The 21,787-nt window shown below is 41.1% G+C and overlaps 1 protein-coding gene across 2 annotated transcripts in view; it reads left to right on the forward strand.

Moving 5' to 3' along the window:
• LOC120438767 overlaps nt 1-21,787 on the forward strand; it is a 37,431-nt gene that overhangs the window by 8,156 nt on the left and 7,488 nt on the right. The window lies entirely within an intron of this gene.

A 21,787-nucleotide genomic window follows, 5' to 3' on the forward strand; every position in this document is an offset into this window, starting at 1 on the left:
ATATTCATATTCAGTATCAGTCATTTTATATTATAACCATGTATCCACCCAGGCTCATGGTGGGGCAGGGCTCTGTCCTGGGATGCTTGAGTGAAAGGTGATGCACACCCTGACCAGGTATCCAGTCTGTCACAGTTGTTTTCAATATTTGGTTCAAAAATATGAGTGAAAACAAAAATCCAACTAGGATTCTTTCATATGATGGGTGAAGTCTGTCTTTGACTGTATTGTCCAGCTGATCCATCCCCCAGCAGGTGAACCTTATTCATGACATAACACAGTAACAGTAAGTAATGTAAAAAATTAAACAGCAACAGTCTTCATCATTAAATCTCTGGTTGCTTCATTTTTCTATCCTATATCAGATACTTTAAATGTTTTAGTAAAGTTGCATTCTCATGGTGAGGAAAAGTGCTTTATGTGTGTGTGCGTGTGTGTCATGAACGGCTATAAAATGCCTTTAATTACAGAACAAAGCGGGTTTGAGTTCGAGTTACGGCAGACTGTCGCTACTTCTAAATGGAACGCAGCCTTCCTACGGTGGACCGCTAAAAACAGGATTCGGACGTGTGATCCACCCTAGTCCACAGCAACAGCCTAGCATGACCTTAAAAACATAGTCTGTCTTCATAACTATCAAAAACGTGAAATGATTTGCAAAGCGTGAAAGTGTTACAGCTGCAGAGAGGTATGGCGGTATCTTTGGAAGCTGTTTACATGTATGTACACGATGTAACTGTCACGGCGAGTGAGATGAGCCGTGTGGAAATAATAAAGGAGGATCCAATCGCAGGCAGTAGTGAAGGTGTGAGGGTGGTTTATTAAACACAAAAGTATAGATGGACAAATGGTAAACGGAGAACTAAACTATACTGGGATAACTAAACTACTGAGCCTGAACAAGAACACGAACCTGAACATGAAGGAAGGGAGACGATGGTACATGAAGATAAATGCAGGGAGAACACACAGATGAAGCAGGGTGGATACACAGACAGACCAGCAACTACAAACACAGAAGACACGACTTAAATACACACAGATAAACACAAGGAGATTTCACACAGGTGGGGGACACAGCTGGGAGTAATCAACAAGACGAGACAGGGGTAAAACTGAACACACTCACATGAGACGCAGACCTTCACAATAAAACAGGAAACGAGAACACAACACAAAGACGCAGACTCGACACTGAGAGACAGACAGGAAATGACACGTGGAACTAAACCCACACAAAACATGAGAACACAAATCCTAAACACAAATAAACAGAAACATGGAACACAAATAATAATCTATCACCATCATAATCATCACCACCACCAGTATACAGGAAAAATCCATCATTCAAAACCAAAACATAACTCCAAAAGCTGGGTCGAACCGACCCAGGACCATGACAGCAACCATGGAGACAGTCAGTCACGTGAGCTAGCGGTACACGTTTACTACAGTGAATAAGATGATTGTGTGCACAGCGTCCACACGCTGCAGAGGGTAACGACATTACTTCAATATTGTTTTATATTTATGTATATTTGCCTTCTGTTGACCATCACCTCAGGTTCACCATTACAGTTACAGCATATAGATGCACACTGTCTAAATATGAACACATTCAAAAAAATCATGTCTCAGAAATAAGCACAGCTGTTCATGTTTGTCATTATAGTTTTATTTGTAAGAAAATTGTGAACTTCATATTGTTTATCAAGTCAAAGAACATTTGACAAGTCTGAGTCATTCCTTTGCCCTACGAGAGCTGGAATAAATATACAGGGTGGGCCATTTATATGGATACACCGTAATAACATGGGAATGGTTGGTGATATTAAAGTCCTGTTTGTGGCACATTAATTTATGTGAGGGGGCAAACTCCTCAAGATGGTGGTGACCATGGTGGCCATTTAGAAGTCGGCCATCTTGGATACAACTTCTTTTTTTCAATAGGAAGAGGGTCATGTGACACATCAAACTTATTGGTAATGTCACAAGAAAAACAATGGTGTGCTTGGTTTCAACGTAACTGTATTCTTTCATGAGGTGGATGTATGTGGGGTTTTTTTGTTTGTTTGTTTGTTTGTTTGCTTGTTTTTGCAGGAGCAGAAGGATGACGGAGACCAGAGGAGGGGAGACTGTAGGTTTACATGAGTGTGGGCGGCCTTGCAGACTTAACCCTTTAGCTGCTACTTTTCTGTTTTACTGATTATGTGTGAAAGAAACTGGTTTTACTGGCTGCTTGTTGGTTATAGTAACACACTGTATTGTTGGAAAATGTCAAATGCTGGCAGAAAACATAGCGGCCTTGAAGAGCGTGCAGAGCAGGCCAGCCCACATCAGCAGCAGTTAAGCTATGCTCTGATGAACGGCTTTCACCCACCCACTGCTGACTTCATTAGGAAAAAGAAAATCTGTGGCAAGATCTGAAAACTGCTGTTTTCATTATGTTAATACCTCTCGTTAGGTATTAACATTCAGTTCTACACCAGGTCTACTCCAGTCCTCGAAATGATCACTTTTTGTAACGGATCAACATCAAAATTAATAAGTGGAATGCTTAAGTAAAGTTATTGTATGAAGCAAAGTTTGAAGAGTCTTGAAAAGGATATTAATATAACCTTACATTTGTGCACCGTCCTTATCGAACATGTTTTTGTTTGCAGTCACAGGTGTGATTTAGAAAAGCAAAACTACACACATCAACACTCACAAACCACACAGATGATGAAGCTGTTTGAATTTGAATGTTTTGCAGTGTTCATCTTAATACACAAGAGCACCGTATGTGCTGATACATTATTAAATCAAATGTATGTAGAATATTACTCACTGTGGTATTACAGATAAACATAAAGTTCTGTATGTGCAGTACGAATAGGTATTTGTGCTATGATACTCAGGCTAGCTTGGCAACACTACACAGATTACATATGAAACAGCTGTGCAGACAAGTAATAGTATATTGATCAGTTAATTCATTTGTTAATTCATCATTGTCACATGGTTTTATTTGAACGCAAATAAACTATATTTGAATTATACTTGGAGAGACAAAGTGGGGTGGAGTGCAGCTCTAATATGTTTTAAGCAAATAATCACATGAACGGAAGTCAACAGAAGAAGAGAAGAGAGGACTCATAAGGTTGGTGTTCCTTTTGAGTTAATAAAATTAAATGACATACAAAACAATATTTATTTATTATTATTATTATTATTATTAAATTTTGCAGTTTTCTGACTAACTATGTCAAAGTTGTTTTATATTTTCAGAATTATAATATAAGGGTTTTGAGACTATACATGAAAAAAAAGCACCTTGAACACTGGGGATAGACAGTTGATATATCAAACATTTGTAGATACCTTCTCATCTTCCTGCTGGGCTTCATGTGGTAATATACTGCAGTTATTGATTAAATAAATTTAGGAAGAAACAAAGAAGGTCATCAGTAGAGGAAACACAAATTTTTAATGTGTTGAACCTCTAAGTCAGCGTATTTTCAACAGCATATTGTGAAAGAAAATAAAAACATACAAATAATTCTTGAGGAGATTTTGAAGTGCTTAACAGAGAAGCAGCTTTACATATTTCCTGCCACTAAGGAAACATGTAATGCAAAACTAAGATCAGAGCAGAGGTGAGACAGTGACAGATGATGCCTCTGGTTTATTTGAATATACAAAACTCTGCAAATCATTTAAATGCTTTACACTTATTGTCCTAATGAAAGGACAAAAAAACAGCAGCAGGTGGATCAAACACACTGAGGCACATAGTGCATTTTGTACAGTGTGTGGTAGTCAATAAAGAAATGCATGACATACGTGAATAAGTGTATGTCTATGTGACGCTTATGTTTATGTCAAAATAATTTCCATTGCTGAACTGTATTTCCCAGTTTGTCATTGTCACAGTTTGGGCTGGACAGTTGGTACTCTACTTTTTTATGAAAAAAAAATCATACATGAAATGGAATTGAAATATATATAAGTTGATAAATAAATCTCTCTTTTGGATTTTTAAAATCTGTATTAAAGTAGTCAAATCTTTCAGAAACATAAGTGTCTGATTTCTTAAATTATTTTTTTCCAGATGTCACCAAACTCATCGTTCTTCACTAACTCCTCTTTCGATCTGCACCTTTCCTCCATGAACACCTCCCTTTCTTTATGCATGTACTGTCTCATCTCTAAACCGAGCTCCTACATCAATTGTGCATTTTGCATCACCACCATCTTCCTTGTCCTCCCTGTCTGCATCCTCATCCTCCAACATGGTCTGCAAGAACGGAGGAAAAAAGGCTCCACCTTCATGGACGTACTGAGTCACTCTGACTGCTTCAACTACAACATCGTCATCATGGACCTGTTTGCTGTCTTAGCGTGGATCTTCACTTATTGTGGTATCGTCATGAATAATTTAAACATGTTATCCTGGGGGTTCTATCTTTACTCTGTCGGCTTTTTTGGACTGATTTTCTTTTACATGCTGACTTGTGTGGAGCACTACATGGCTGCTGTTCATCCCATCACTTATCGGAGTTTAAGGAGAGAAAGAGGTGTCAGAATCAGAAAGACCAGTATAGGCTGCATTTGGCTGCTTTGCTTTGCAGTAACAAGTTTTGCAATGATAGACGATAGGATCATCGCCATTTTGAATTTTTGCCTCTTGACATTTTCTTTAACCGTCTCGTCCTTCTGCAGCCTTTCTGTTTTCTGTGTCTTAATTCATCCGGGCCCTGGAGAAGACGGCAGGAACAGGGACAGGGTTGACCAATCAAAGAAGAGGGCATTTTACACCATTGTGACCATACTGGGAATACTGGTGTTGACGTTTATTTGGGATCTGAATTGGTCTGTAGTGTATATTACAGGAAAATTTAATGGATGTATATTAATGTCATGGAGTGTCTGGTTTAATCTCCCCAGCAATGTCTTGTTGCCTCTGCTGTTTCTACACAGAAAGTTGTGTGTTGCAAGAACAACATGCAATGAGTATAAAGAAGAGCACCTAGGATCATTTGGGGTTGTCTGTTTTTGCGATGCGCAGATGACATCATCTGAAGATCCATCCCTGAGCAACCGATGTCTAAACGTTCTGGGCCAACTAATTAATTTTGGATTTTCCGGCTGTGTCTCTGCTCATTTTTGCATTTTCATTTTTGATTTTCATTCACTTGTTTTCCTGTCACATTAAAACTACCAATAATTTCCACTGTATTCCTGTGGAACTGAATTTCCAAGGAATTCTGCTTTTCTTGTTGGATTATTATTATCAACACAGATCAAAGACATAAGTGCATCTTCTGGTTCGGATGTTCCCATTCTGTTCTCGATTTCCCTCTCAAAGATCAGAACATAATCACCATTAGCTCAGAGTAGGTTAATTAGATAAGTTTAATTCATATGAATTGATTATGTGAACATTATTGTTTTAATAAGGAGAGATCATTAGAAAGAAAATGACATGCTTTATTGATGTACAGATTAAGACAGAGGTATTTGGTGCTTAGACTCTGATGGCCCGTTTCAGTTCAACCAAACCCCAGCTGTGATAGCAAGTAGAGCACCAGCCCCCCGGAGTCTAGACTTGGTAGTGAAGATAAAGAGATGGTAGCTGGAATAGAGCCTTAGTGACAAGAAAAAGACGGCGATGGAGAGGAGGTGGGTTGCACAAAAGCATCTGCAAGGGAGAATGACAGTCAAATTTAAAGTATGCGGCATGAATGTTAAATGGCTTAAAGAAGACTGGGAGAAAGATGATTGGTCTAGACCAGTGATGTCACAAACAGCTTGACAGCGTGGGAAAGTGAAGTGATGTGAAGCCTAGATTTAGCTGGCAACACCGGTGTCATGGTCCCGGGACTTCTACCCGGTATTTTGTGTTCCTTGTATTGTTAAGGTCTCTAGGTTGTTCTGTTAAGACGTTGCTTATTAGTTTTCCCTCGTGACTTTACCCCTGTGTGCCCCCTCTGTGATCTGTGAGTCCTTGTTTCTCTTCCTTGTGTGTTATTTCATGTTTTCCCCAGCCCGCTATGTTTGTTCTCTCTCTCCCCCTCTGGTCTCCGTCTCTGTACTTCCTGTTTTATTTTGACAGTTTCCCGTCAGTATGAGTCAGTGTTGTGTTACTCCTGCAGTGTCTTGGTATGATTATCAGTGTCACCTGTGTTCCCCGTGTGCTCCCACTTCCCTCGTTAACCCTCTGTGTATTTATGTCCGCGTCCCCCTCAGTTCTGTGTTGTGTCGGCAATGTCTCATCCCTGAAGCTGTATGATTTTCCCTGTGTTTCCTCGGTCCTCAGTTTAACATTCCCAGTATAGGTCTGTACCATTGTTAAGCCTGCAATAAAGCAGTGAGTTTTGCGTTTGTGTCCTCACCTGCCTCCACACAGCCAGTTCATGACAACCTGGGAGCAGACAGATGTTAGACCATAGACCTTATTGAACTTAAGCTTGATTTGATTGTTGCTTTGAATTTGTTTGCTTTGCTCCTGCTAAATTGCTTTAATAAAATATCCTGCATTTAAAATTCTAAATTGTGGTCCTTTTTAACTTTCTATAAAACAGTAAAGGTAAAAATCTGAGTACTAGTTTACACCTTATATATGACTTTACAGGTTACTCAAGCCTTCTAAAAATAACAGACCCTCATGGCGTGCTTTTCCAAACTACTATATTAAGCCCAGTCATATTCCAAGAACACTGATCTAGAGGGGAGCTGCCGCAACTGATGTTTGTGGTAGAATACTGGGCTTTCAAGGCTACGCAGGGTTGGGTTTATATCAGAGTAGGCAGGGTAGGCATCCAGAGAATAGAGGGAGTTAGAACTGCCAAATCTCCTAACCCAAGGGATCCACTGCCTGCTGGGTATTCATCACAGACTAGACTTTTTTAAACTGAGAGTCAGTCCAGAATATTAGGGAGCTGATTCCACAGATCAAAAAAATCTATAATTGGTAAATGCTGTGTTCTGTTGGAGGGGTGATGAGCTGTTCTATTCTTCAGTATTCAAACCAAAGTGCTTTAAAGTCATTTACAGTACACATGAAAACAAAACACATGAAAAACTGTTAGAGCTGTTTTGTTGTGTTAACGCATTAAGATAAGATAAGATAAGACAGCCTTTATTACTTCCATAATTCGGAAATTTATATTAAACAGGGGAAATAAAAAATCTCAGTCATTTAGTGGTCACTGAAATTCAAATTTAACACAGCGATAATGATTCATAAATCATGACACTCTGCTCTCCTCTACGTAAGAAGCCTGTGTAAGTTCTGGTATCAGTAATTCTCGCCCTCTATTTATTTATCTAACTCCAACCTCTCTGTAATTTTTTTATTTAAATATTTATTGTGATAATTGAAACCTAAGAAAAGATGTCTGTAGGCTAGTTATGATTGGTCTTTTCTTAAGGTGGTTGGGCCCAGGTCCCTTGGGTCACCCACAATGCCCCTGTATGATGTTACAAATATTTTTACACATTTGTAGCAAAGGAAGATTTTTTAAAGAGAAAATGATTTAGTAAGCTGAACTTTGCAAGTTCACTCTTGTGGATGATATCATACCCATAAATCACCCTTTTAAGACTAATTTAACTCAATAAAATCTGTATACACAGACTCAGAAAGAGAAAAGAGAGCATGGGTGCCAAACATGGGCCAGAACCAGCCTGCCTAAGGGTCCAATCAGGCCACCTGGACAGCTGTGGAAAATAAGGAGACTGCAAAGAACGAGGGTAAAAATGTTGAACTTTGATCTTTTTTTTTCTTTAGTATTACAGCCTTCCTACTGACCAACACATCATTCATGGACTGTCATACCACAGCAGAGTAACAGGTGGAGCATTTAAAGACAGATGTTTTTGATGAGATGTTTTTGTTGTTAGGTTTCCATTAAAATCAGAAAGGTTGTTCACTGTTTACTATAGAATTTACTGTTGTTTTTACAGTGGATCCACAAGAAAAAAAACAGGACACTTTCTGTGAATTAAAAAACATTTATGTTTTTCTAATAATGGGATAAAGTACCGCTTGTGAGCTGCCAGTGCTTTTCTTCTATAATCATTCAGGTGACACCAAAAGCGCTGTGCTGCAGGTTTCTCTGATTTACTACAGCAGCATTTCATAATATGGACAACCTGAGGCGTACTGTCAAAGCTGCACTTGTTTTTCTTCAGACATGTCAGGGACTGAAGGTGTAACTAGAAAATTTGCATTTCCTGCGAAAATGCTGTGTGGATGCCTTAACGCTGAAGCTGTCTGCTGAAGAGCTGAAAAAGATGAAAAGTTGCAAAAAGTTGTATGGTGGTGGAAAAAAAACAAACGTCGCCCTGAGCAGGACTTGAACCTGGCCCTCCTAGCCTAAAAGCAGCTACTCATCACACTGAACCAAACTCATTCACGTGAAGAAGAGGTGGAGAGACTGACAATTCTGCTGAAATTAGCAGAAGCTGCTGAGAATTGTGCTGATGAGAGGTGAAAAGGCTGAAAATTTTGCAGAAAAGAGGTGAATCAGCAGAGTTTGTGCTAAAAATAGTTTTTTTTCTGAAAACAGCCAAAAAAGGCTGAAAAGGCGTGAAAAAAAATGAAAATTTTGCTGAAAAGGGGTGAAGAAGCTAAAGTATACCAAATCAAAGTATTTGTGCCAAAACATAGTATTTCTGCCATATTGTGGTATTTGTGCCACAAAAGTTACTACATTACAACATGAATACGGATTAAAGATGAAAGAAACTGGCAACAAATTCCTCCACTACAAACCAGTCTGATACCACTTCTTTGCAGTGTTCACGTTTACTAAGGCACTACCCAAAAGGCGCCACAAGAGGGCACTCCAACACAACAGATGAACTATGTACACTGATGCACTTAGTAACAGTCAGCCTCCTTGAATTGGCAGAAATACTGTGATTTAGTAGTAATACTATTACATAACAGATATACTGTGATGTTGCAGACATAGTATGTTTTTGCACTACTCATTTGTAGTGAAAAAAATTAGCAATATAAATTACAGGTCTGTGATAGTGTATAAATTTGTAGTGAAAAAAAAATGTTGGCCAAGGTGGGATTGAACCCGCGACCTTTGAGCTGCAGAGCAGTGTCATTACTGATTGCGCCACCTGGGAAGGGGGCGGGCGGCTGAAAGACAGAGATTTCAGCAATCAGAATTAGATCGCGGTGAGAGGCGAAGAACGCCGTTTTTTGGAGTTACAAAACGTCGTGTAACTTAAAAGGGCTAGCAGCATAATTCTTGTACTGGATGAATCAGCGCACTTTGGCGTACTTTGACTGCGATTTTCATTGCTCTTTGTACCTCCGTCTCGGAGATATGACGAGAGAAGAAACGGCTTCATTTTCAGAGTGTAAAAACTGAGAGGACAGATTTCCACCCCTCAAAAAAACGAAATTTATGGCTCAACGGTAAGATAATTGTAAAAACTGCTTCCACTGTGAGTGTCAGCAGTGTCTGAAGATATATTGGCACAAGCCTCATGTCCTAACTTTGTTTTGTTTAAGAGATATGACGATTTGAAAATGCCTCTCATTAGAGAATTTCAGCTCTGAATTTCAAAACCTCCCCATAGACTTTGAATGGGGAGTAACCAGACCATGTGTCACTTCGAGGCAAATTGTGAAAAAACGGTAAATCTCACAATAAAGATAGTGACATTGTCTGAAAGCCAGCAAAAATACCTACATTTTGATGTATAATTTGTGGGGGTTGAGTGGAAATTGAGCGAGTAGCAAGAAGTTGTTCAGACATGAAGAGAAAATTCAGAACAGACCAGCGCTCACTCTGAGTTAATTGCATAGCAAGCAACGCATGTATTTTCTGAAAAATCACAAAGCTGCAACTGAAAACTTAAAGAGGCACTAAATTAAAACGGTAAAAGATATAAAGAAAAATATATATATAAAGAAGCTGAATCACACAGGCATAGCCCTATAATTTGAGAACGTTTTACAGTTTGAATGGAGTTTCTAGGTGAAAGTATGAGGAAGTAGTTAAGTTTCAAAAACAAGCTAGTTTCAGGAGAATTGTGGAAGTTTTCCATTCATTTCAATGGGACAAAAAAAGTGTAATATTTTAAAAAGTATAATAGTAATAAACACCAAAAGATATAGCCGGAAAGAGCAGAAATAGCAGAACAGTTTAGAGTTTGAACGGAGAAAATCGTCTGAAAACTGAGGGAGTAGTGTTAAGGCGAGTGGCTCCAGCAGATCCCGGGAACAACATCGGAGATCTCTGCCCAGAAGAGCGCAGTCCTGGGAACAGCTAAGAGACTGCGCAGGACCCTCAAGATCCCAGGCCTCAGGTAGAGGACCCGAGCTTGAAGGATAAACCGCCCGCAGGGGCTTAGATGGGTGTTTTATATATATATATATATATATATATATATATATATATATATATATATATATATATATATATATATATATATATATATATATATGTATATATATATATATATATATATATATATATATATGTATGTATGTATATATATATATATATATATATATGTATATGTATATATATAGCGTAGTGGTTAGACTACACGCCTTTGGAGCAGAAGATCGCAAGTTCGATTCCTGCCTGGGGCGTCTGTATCCAGTAAGGGTCCTAAGGCTAGACCCCCTATGCTAAAGTGAGCCTACCGCAGACATGAGCGAGACAGATAAATATGAAGGCATGCCGACAAAGCTGGACTGAAAGACAGCACAGAGGCACTAATCATGGCAGCACAAGAACAAGCTCTGAGTACAAGATCCATAGAGGCTGGGGTCTATCACACCAGGCAAGACCCCAGGTGCAGGCTGTGTAAAGATGCCCCAGAGACAATCCAGCACATAACAGCAGGGTGCAAGATGCTAGCAGGCAAGGCATACATGGAACGCCATAACCAAGTGGCCGGCATAGTGTACAGGAACATCTGTGCCGAGTATAACCTGGAAGTCCCAAGGTCAAAATGGGAGATGCCCCCAAGGGTGATGGAGAATGACCGAGCTAAGATCCTGTGGGACTTCCAGATGCAGACGGACAAAATGGTGGTGGCTAACCAACCGGACATAGTGGTGGTAGACAAACAGAAGAAGACGGCTGTAGTGATCGATGTAGCGGTTCGAATGACAGCAATATCAGGAAGAAGGAACACGAGAAGCTGGAGAAATACCAAGGGCTCAGAGAAGAGCTCGAGAGGATGTGGAGGGTGAAGGTAACGGTGGTCCCGTGGTAATCGGAGCACTAGGTGCGGTGACTCCCAAGCTAGGCGAGTGGCTCCAGCAGATCCCGGGAACAACATCGGAGATCTCTGTCCAGAAGAGCGCAGTCCTGGGAACAGCCAAGATACTGCGAGGACCCTCAAGCTCCCAGGCCTCTGGTAGAGGACCCGAGCTTGAAGGATAAACCGCCCGTAGGCGTGCTGGGTGTTTTTTTTTATATATATATATATATATATATATATATATATATATATATATATATATATATATATATATATAAAATCACAAATAAAAGTATATTACCCTTTTTAGAAATGGAGCAATACACAAATGCTTATCGGAAACTGAACAAAGTGAACAAAGATCTGCGGCATCGTGTCTTGCAGGACGATCTCCCTTCTAGAAGTATTTGTAAAAGTGAAATAAAGTGTTAAATGGTCTACTGAGCAGTGGTTTGTCTTCCATCGGATGCCTCTGAGGAATCAACAGAACTTGGTAAAGTGTTGATATTTACACTACGAATAGGAGTATTAAAATAGATGTGCTTAATCCCGCTTGTACCATAGGCCTACTAGTACAAATAGAAATACACTAAAATTACCTCCAAGTATTCAATACTGAGTATAGTAAAATAACCGATTGACATCAAAACAGTATCAGGAAGCAGCATAAAGCCTGCTTACAATTACCATAAAACTTATTATTAGCTGCTTTAAACATATACAGCTTTTCACAGGTTAATAACTCAGTTAACGATCTAACTAGCACCACAACAGTATGTTTCAGAGACACCCAACAACTGCACCCACACTGTACATCACGTGTCTAATTGGTTACATTTAGCTTACCGCTGTCGAGTGGATGCTCAGTGTTTACGTGACGCCACAGCTTAGTAAACCCTCTGGTTTCGTTCTGCCCTCGATAACAAAGTTTTAGCCCGCCTGCTCTGCTTGGCTGTAGAAACCAAGACACGGAAACTTGGGAGCAAGGAGGGACAAGAGCTGACTAGAGCTTCACTGATTGGCTGACACGAGAGGAGTGGAATAAAACAATAGGCTCTCATCAGAGCTCATCAACCCTCAGAGAAACTTAATCTTTGTTTAACCAAAACAAATATATAAATCTGTGTCCTTTTTTTGTTTAAATAAATATATTGATTTTGTTTCACTTTCATTAAAAGACAGTAAGAACCGAAAAAATGAACATAAAATTTTTTTACTTTTCTTTTTTTTTCTTTTAAGATGATTTTAGGAACTTGGTTACACACACCTCTGACAGAGTTTCAACAGCATTCAGAGGGAGACGGGGGACATTGAGTCTGAATGGACCATGTTCAGCATCTCCATTGCCAAAGCTGCTGCAATGAGCTGCAGACGCAAGGTGGTTGGTGCCAGTCGTGGTGGTAACCCCCGAACCAAATGATGGACACCGAGGTGAAGAAAGCCACCAGGGTGAAGAAGGAGTCCCTATCGGGCTTGGTTAGCCTGTGGGACTTCAGAGGTAGCTAAGGTAAGTGGAACATGGCTGGGGCAGTGGCTGAAGCAAAAACTCGGGTGTAAGAGGAGTTCGAAGAGGCCATGGAAAATAATTTTTGGACTGGCTTGAAGAGATTCTGGCAAACCGTCAAGCAACTCAGGAGGGGAAAGCGGTGTTCTACCTGCACCATGTATAGTGCTGGTAGAGTGCTGCTGACTCCGACTGATAAAATTGTCGGGGGATGGAAGGAATACTTTGAGGACCTCCTTATTCCCAGTGGCACATCTTCCATGGAGGAAAGAGTCTGGGGACGATGGGGAATGACCTGCCAATCTCCAGGGGTGAGGTCACTGAGGCAGTTCAACAACTCCGTGGTGGCAGAGCCCCTGGGTTGGATGAGGTCCGCCCCGAGTTCCTTAAGGCTTTGAATGTTGTAGAGCTGTACTGGTTGACATGCCTCTGCAATGTTATGTGGAGATCAGGGGCAGTACCCCAGGACTGGCAGACAGGGGGGGTGGTCCCCATTTTTAAGAAGGGGGACCAGGGGGTGTGTTCCAACTACAGGGGATCACACTCCTCACCCTCTATACCAGGGTGCTGGAAAGAGAGTCCATCCATTAGTCAAACCTCGGATACAGGAGGAACAATGCGTTTTTTGTCCTGGTTGGAACACTGGACCAGCTCTTTATCCTCTCAAGGATATTTGAGGGCGCATGGGAGTTTGCCCAACCAGTCTACATCTGTTGTGTAGACATTCGACCATCTCCCTTGGGGTGTCCTGTGGGAGGTGCTGCCGGGGGTGTCTGGCCCATTACTTTGGGCCATTCGATCCCTATACAACCATTGCAAGAGCTTGGTTCACATAGCCAGCAGTAAGTTAGACTTGTTCCCGGTGGGTGATCGGCGCTGCCCTTTGTCACCGATTCTGTTCATAACTTTTATGGACACGAATTCTAGGCACAGTCAAGTGGCGGAGGGCTTCCACTTAGATGGCCTCTGCTCTGAATCTCATCTCTGCTTTTCACGGATGATGTGATTCTTTTGGCTTCATCGGGTGATGGCCTCCAGCTCGGACTCAGCTGGAGCCGTTACGGTTCACAGCTGAGTGTGAAGCAGCAGGAATGAGGATCAGCACCTCCAAATCTGAGGCCATGGTTCTCATCCGGAAAAGGGTGGAGTGCCCACTCCGGGTCAGGGACGTGTTCCTGCCCCAAGTGGAGGAGTTTAAGTATCTCGGGTTCTTGTTCACGAGTGATGAGAGAAGGGAGCCGGAGATCGACAGACAGATTGGTCCTGCAGCTGCAGTGATGCGGATGCTGCACCGGTCCGTAGTGGTGAAGGGAGAGCTGAGTATAAAAGCGACGCTCTCGATTTATCTACCCTCACCTACGGGAGAACGAGATCACGGATACAAGAAGCAGAAATGAGCTGCCTCCTGGGTGCCTCCTGAGAGAGGTGTTCCGGGTATGTCCCACCTGGAGGAGGCCCTGGGGCAGAACAAGACATGCTGGAGAGATTACATCTCTTAGCTGGCCTGGGAACGCCTTGGTGTTCCACCAGACAAGCTAGAGGAGGTGGCTAAGGAGAGGGAGGTCTGGGCTTCTCTGCTTAGGCTGCTGTCTTGATCTTGATCTTGGCTTCTAGTCTCGTTCTCCATGGTGGGTACTGCTCCTTGTGGCTGTTCATCTTGTAGTCATCTCACTGATCACTGCTGCCATGGTGTTCTGATCTTGGTAAGCGGCTACAGAGGGTCCAGGTTTCAAGTTTCCCCGTGATCCTATTATGTACCTTGTCAATCTCTAGCTGTGAGATCAACTCCTTCTTCCGAATGTTTGAACACTGAGCTACAATTGTTTTGCATTCAGTCTGGAGAAAGTTGCACACCAAAAATAGTGATGTTTATAGAAGTTCTTTGAACCATTGTCAGATGCTGGGATTGCAAGGGTTATCAGGTCAGAACACGCTATGGTCTCATGAAGTCTAATTTAGATGAGTTAGGAGTCAGTGGGTTTTTTTAATGCACATAAAACATTTTAGGAGGAAGACAAATCACCCTAACAAATCATATTGCTTGTATTGGTACTTTGATCCCTGAGTATTACAGGAAATAATTTAGCCTGTAAAACTGAAGTGACCTCAGTAGAAAATCATGAAAGATTTTAAAGTGGTTTATACCTTGAACCCAGTTCCTCTTCAGTCACTTATTAAACTGTGAGAGAGACACTCAGGTTCATCATTAGCTCATCATTGGATGGTTTTATTTTACAGTGAACTCACTGGCAGTTTATATTTTAACCCATGTGAGTTGATCTTCTATTGATCTTCTATTGTAATAGACGCTAATTGGGCTCAGCAGTCCATCTGCATCTAAAGGTCAAAGGTCACTCTTTCGAGGATGCCAACATTCACATTTTGGACAGAGAGGACAGATGGTTTGAAAGAGGAGTGAAAGAGGCCATCTATGTCCACTGTGAGCGACCATCTTTGAACAGAGGCGGTGGTTTACAACACCAACTGTCTGCCATCGATGATCCAGTTTTGAGTTCCCTCCCCAGACGCCTTAACGCCCACTCACATCCTGGGCCATCTGACCTCAGGAATTCACATGACAAGGTGGGGCCAGGTTTCACAATGAGCTCACCTGAAACCCTGGCTGATTAGGTCCCACACCCGCTTTCATACCTTGGCTCATGTGATTAGATAGAGGATCATCAGGGGGTCCTTTGTCCCTCTTTGGGGGGAAACTCCCACTGGGTTTAAATCTGGGACTCTCGGCCATTTGACCTTAGAACTGAAGAAGCTTCTCAGATGAGAGGTGAAACGTCTTCTAGAAACTCAAAGAAGTCCAGACGCTTTTCTTTGCAAACTCATTTGACGACGCTAATAGAGGTTTTAGCCATACCAGATGAAAGCTAACCAAGAGCACTCACTTTATGAGATCTCCTTGGGTTCAGTTTTGGAATTTGACCGGAAACCTATTTGTAGGTTGAAGCCTATATGGAAACAGTTCATATGGAAATGATTGTGCAGAGAAAGCTCTGCACTGCAGTTGAAAGCCTGGTAGATACAGTGAGCTGTTGGGGACATGTTCACCCAGCCAGATTTCATTGAGGCACAGGGCTAAACATTCGCTGGGGGAATTGAAAGAAGCATGGACTGGCCAATGTCCGATCGGAAGGAGTTTGACGAGCGCCCAGCTCGCTTTTTCTCATCAGCATCTTCTGATCCTGTTGAGAGCTGCTCCAACTAATAGTTTTGCAGAATTCTCCAGATGGGTGAAAGACAGGGTAAAGTTATATTAAAAAAAAAAAACCCTGATAACTTGTTTTGTTGATGTATGTGTGAACAGGAAGGAAAAGCTGAAAACTGAACAGATAAACACAAGCAGGAAATGTATCATTGAGCAGTATTCAGGCTGCCATCAGCTGCACCATCTTGAATATGGAGATTATTAATGACTTTTATTTATAACACTGTATTTTCCTAATTATTAATTTTGTACTGTTTACCCTTGTTTTTATACATGGTTGAAAACATGTTGTATGGTTATATCTTTAACAGACACCACACAGCCATATATGTGAATTCAAATGATTGGTCAACAGATACATTTTTTTAACTGATTTTATTTTCATTACAATCTAGGTTGTCCAGTCAGAACAGGAAAGCTATGAAATCAGCACATTAGAGTTGATTTACTCATAGTCTTGTCTGACACGTCTATATTAAGTGTGTGTTGTGTGTTTAGCTCTTCCTGTACTGCTGGATGTGGTCAGGGTCCAGACCATCTTCCTGCAGATGAAAAGTCACAGGAAATGCTGAGAGGAAACTGTGCGTGCTGGAGGCTGACAGCTCCGAGGTCAATACCCTATTTAAGGTATAACTCCTGAGTCATAGCACACAGACACACACAGAAGCCTTCTATTGAGTATTTTAGTCTGTTATATATGTGCTCCAACACAAAGTTCCTCCATGAATTGATAACAATGCAATACATATCTGTTCCTTAGTTTGTTGATCTTATATGAAGATCGCATCACATCGCTTTCACTTGCACAAAACTTCTTAGACGGAAAACCACCATCCTCGGCACAGTCAACAAGATTCGCGCGGAAATTCCTCAATCCGCTAGACACACAGATCGCAATGAATTCACCACTCAGGTATGTTGCAGGTCTTTTGTGGTTCTATGTTTATGTGTTTCATTGTGTGTAAAAGTGCTATGGAAATAACAATTTATCTTATTTCTTAGGTGTTTTCAACCTCTGCTGCCACGCTGACGGCGTATGCGGCCAAACGGAAGAAGACAGTCTATATTCTTAGCAGCATGCACAGCGTGGTTCAGACTGATAACACCACCAAAAGGAAGCCCAACACTGTCACCCTTTACAACACCACAAAGTGTGGCGTGGATGTGATGGACCAGATGGTGCGGGAGTACACTGTCCGCAGAGGAACACGGCGCTGGCCAGTTGCCGTGTTCTATAACATGATTGACATGGCAGCACTGAATGCACATGTGACGCCCACAAGTGTATGGTCACAATTATAATTGTTTTGTGAATTGTTTTGATGTGAAAGACCTGATTTTATGGTGGTATTGCACTTTTCATTTAGAGTTATGAACAATGTAATTGCGTGGCATTGCCACAAGGGGGAGATAGCGCTGACTGCGATAGGTCGTTGCAACGCTTCTGTGCCTCAGACGAGGAAGAGCCTGCAGACCGAACGCAACTCATGTCTCCTGTCTCTGCTTTTCTGTTAAAAATACAGGTTAGTAGTTCAAGTTTGCTCACGGCAATGTACATATAAAGGCAAGAAACCTTTTTCTGTCTTTGGTTAAAGACCGCAAATGTTGTGAGAGAGTGTGTTTTCACCAACTGAGAGTATGCTAACTATATCGCCATTTGTAATGGAAGCCGCCATTTCACTCGTAGTCTAAATAGGCAGCTGGTCTTATTATTTGTTTTATTTTGTGGCAAATGCAGCTCTTGGACACTTCTTTTATCCTGACATTATTTGAAGTTATAGTTGATTAGAACCTACCCAGTCCTTATGTGTCAAATGTAAATAGTCTGATGTATACTGTTTGTGGATGACTGTGAACTGTTTGTGAGCAATGCTAGAATATTTTTGTTTATTGGTTACTAATGTAATATATTGTTTGAATCTGTTAAAGTATAAAGAATATATAATGGTATATAAGCGGGTTAATTGCAGTGTTAAGGGTACTGCACAGAAATGTTTTGATGCTGAATAGCAGTAGATTTGATTACAGATTTATTGTAAATAAGGACACTCATACAATGATTAGTTTGTAAGTTTATTCTTGCGAGAGTGCAAGGTAACCAAAAGAGTTTGAGCTATGGACTTAATTGAATGTGTTTTTGTTGTTAAAAGAGAAATGTGTGTGTTTGAATGAAAAGAAAAGTAACTGTTTAATTCTGTTAATAAATCAGACGAGGAAGAGCCTGCAGACCGAACGCAACTCATGTCTCCTCTCTCTGCTTTTCTGTTAAAAATACAGTTTCAAAACAGGCCCATCGAAGGCCTGTAACACACACGTGCTGTTTCAAGCATGCACCGGGACGCTGGAAAGATGGGTGGACTTCCTGGTGGAGCTTGCAAGAGAGTTGGCTAACTCTCATATGGCTGGGAAGAAGGCAAGAAAAGAACAGTTGCTTCGGACACAACCCTCCACACCTAGCCCTGGAAAAAGAGCCACGTGTCAGGTCAAACACAAATGCAAAAACAATCATGCCACTGTGCGATGTGTTCACTGCTACAGATACACATGTGGTAAATGCAGACTACAGATACCATGGCAGTGCCAGGATTGTGAGTGATTGCTGAAAATGTTGAAATGTACTCACTCACTTTTTATTGTTATTTGTAAATATGTGTACAAATGGTTGTACCCACCCCAACCGGTCGCATCAGATGGCCGCCCCTCCCTGAGCCTGGTTCTGCCGGAGGTTTCTTCCTGTTAAAAGGGAGTTTTTCCTTCCCACTGTCGCCAAAGTGCTTGCTCATAGGGGGTCATATGATTGTTGGGTTTTTCTCTGTATTTATTATTGTGCTATCTACTGTACAATATAAAGCACCTTGAGGCGACTTTTGTTGTGATTTGGCGCTATATAAATAAAATTGAATTGAATTGAATTGTTTTTTTGTTTTTTGTTGTTGTTTTTTTGTACTGTTTTTATCAATAAATCTCAGCAACAAAGGAAATACACCCATGTGTGTTGATTTCTCCCTAAGGCAAACTGGAACACAAGTTTCCTTGTGGCTCAGGAAACTAACCACTCCAAGTGGCTCAGCATGGCCCCAACTTATTTACATAACAAAAGCAGCTGTTCACAGGTGATTAAGGATATTAGCTAAAAGCCTAGCAGCCATTTGGCTGGAAGGCGGGTTTTAAAGGTAGAAAAGCCAAATGGCTGCTCTCTGGGACTTCCAGTGTTAACCGGTTTTTACTTGTAGCAAGGGAGGCTGGTTGGAACCAGGCTCTTGGAGCTGAACGCTCCTCACCTGTCTGCTAGCCAGCATCAAATAAACAGCCTTCCTTGCTGCCTTTTATTGAAAACAGTTACAGTACACACAAGCACCTCCCATTGTAAAACCCCCCTATGGTTACAAAAGATAAGGCTCTGTGTGTGTATGTGTGTGCACGTGTAAGCACGTGTGTGAATGTGTGTGTGTGTGTGTGTATTTGTGTTTGGGGGTGCGTTTGTGTGACCACCTGCTCACCAAAAGGGTCATAAAAGCAGGAAGCTTATTAACCAAGAAAACAGAACCTTCAGATAGGATGTCCCTATAATAAAACACTACAGCCTCCCACAACAGGCTGGTTGCAGAGGTGGTCAGAGACAAAGGAATGTCTTTGATCAGCTGCTTGAACTAAGACTTACAAATTTAAGTAACACAATGACAACATTTAACAATTTGACTCCAACAGATGCCAGCTGAAATTCAAATGTAATTTAAATGAAGGATTGAAGGTTATTGGGTTTTTTGAACGTAGAGATCACATCAACGTATATGAATTGTATGATATGTCTCTTCTATTTTTCTATGATCATATTTTGATGTTGATTGTGATTGGTTTTATTTGTTTCCTCAGTGGCAGTAGTGTTTTAATATTTAGTCATTTTTTCCATTATTGTAATTGTGTATAAAGTTTAATTTGAATGAAAGTTACTCTCAAATGCTTTCAGTGTTGCTGTGTTGAGTGTTTGCATGTTTAAAGTTTGTATGGAAGACACAGAAAGACGTTTGGCTAAAGAAATCTGTGCTAGAGGGACTTTTGAAAAAAATAGTAGAAAACGAAACAGATGTTGAATTCTTTAGAGAATTTTCTAGAAATCTTTTTCTTTCAAAACAGAATTCAGAATATTGATCTTTGACATGGAAGCTGTTTCTACAGGATCCTGATGGACACTCAAAGCTTTCATAAAATGTTCTCATTAGTTGTTTACAGCAGAATATCAACCGATGTGAACCAAAACAACAAAAGTGCTCTGCACAAGTGTGTGAGACTACAAATTATAGAATCAGTACTGCTGATTTCATTACTCTTAACTTTTAAAGGCAGATTTTGTATCTGAGAGCAGGGACACTTGCTGTGTTCAGTGTGACTCGTCTCCCCAGAAGGTCAGGGCTCTGAGAGTTACAGTTAGTGGGTGACTTACTGGGCAGGTGGATCCTGAGTGTCTGTTGGAGTCAGGGTTCATTATGGTCCTGGTTGCCACTGGAAACGAAGCAAAAGGAGGCTGTGTTGTTCAGGAAGTACAGACTGTAGCTCAGCAGGTAGAATTACTAACTGGAAGTAGGGCTGCCACGATTAGTCGACTAGTCACGATTACGTCGACTATTGAAATCGTCGACGACTAATTTAATAGTCGACGCGTTGTTTGAAGCTTTGTAAGATCCCAAAAGACGCAGGAATAAGTAGTAGGATTTAAGAGTGTAATAACGGACTGAAACAGAAGATGGCAGCACTGCATGTACAAGGATGCCAGCTGCCGTTAAACCCCGAAGAAGAAGAAGCTGTGTCCCAGAATTCATAGCGCAGCCCAGCGCAGTTGTAAACAATGGCGGCAGCTAGTTAGTTTTAATATCACTCTTATTATACTTTTTGGGTCACAAAATAAGGTTTAACATATTTTCAGGCGAGAATGTAGCTGTGTAAACCTCAAATATCTGCTCAGTTTATCAAGAGACCACATATTTTCAAAAGCGCTCCGACGTTTTCGGAGACGTCTGTTATCCACCAGCTCGATAGCTAGCTGGGGGCAAGGCTCACTAGCGCGCGTGAGAACACCGGACTCCCGGCAAATCGTTTTCAAACCCACCGCCGTCTTTTTACATAGCTGAATAAACTTCAAGCAGACAACTGATTATCAGAAGTGTGAGATGCTCGAGAATATACTCCGGTGTCCTGTTATATTTTAGATAGCAAGGAGCAGATGGTTGAGTTTATTAAACTCCACCGAAAAAATCAGCAAATGTCAATAAAATTTAATAAACTATCATCTTGTCTTTATTTTTACTTAGCACATACCTTAAACACTTCAAGCTTTAAGCTAATGATAGTTATATAAGAGCAGATGCATGCTGGTGCAAGAAGCTGTACGTTTTACGTCCAATGGATGCATGATCTGACTAGTCGACTATCAAAATAATCGTTTGTGGCAGCCCTAACTGGAAGGTTGGAGGTTTGAACCCTGGCTGCTCCAGTCTGCTCGCCATGGTATCCTTGGGCAAGATATGGAACCCCGACTTCCTCTCCGATGCATCCATCATAGTGTCATTGTTAGAAAAAGAAGTGCTTGTGTGAATGAAGCACGCTGTATAAAATGCTTTGACTGCTCATATAGAAAAGCAGCTTATAGGAACTGGTTCATTTTCCAGATAATTCCACTATTAAGACAACAGACATTTGGGAGGCTTTCTCCTGAGAGTCACACTGAAAGTCTTGCTGCTCCTCCACAAAATGAACTCTTCAGTTTATCTTTGATTAAAGATACAGCTCAGCTAAACACAACTCAAACTAATCTACACTATTTTTCTTTATTACGC

Source organism: Oreochromis aureus, linkage group 3 (genome assembly GCF_013358895.1).
Source record: "Oreochromis aureus strain Israel breed Guangdong linkage group 3, ZZ_aureus, whole genome shotgun sequence".
NCBI classification, from domain to species: Eukaryota; Metazoa; Chordata; class Actinopteri; order Cichliformes; family Cichlidae; genus Oreochromis; species Oreochromis aureus.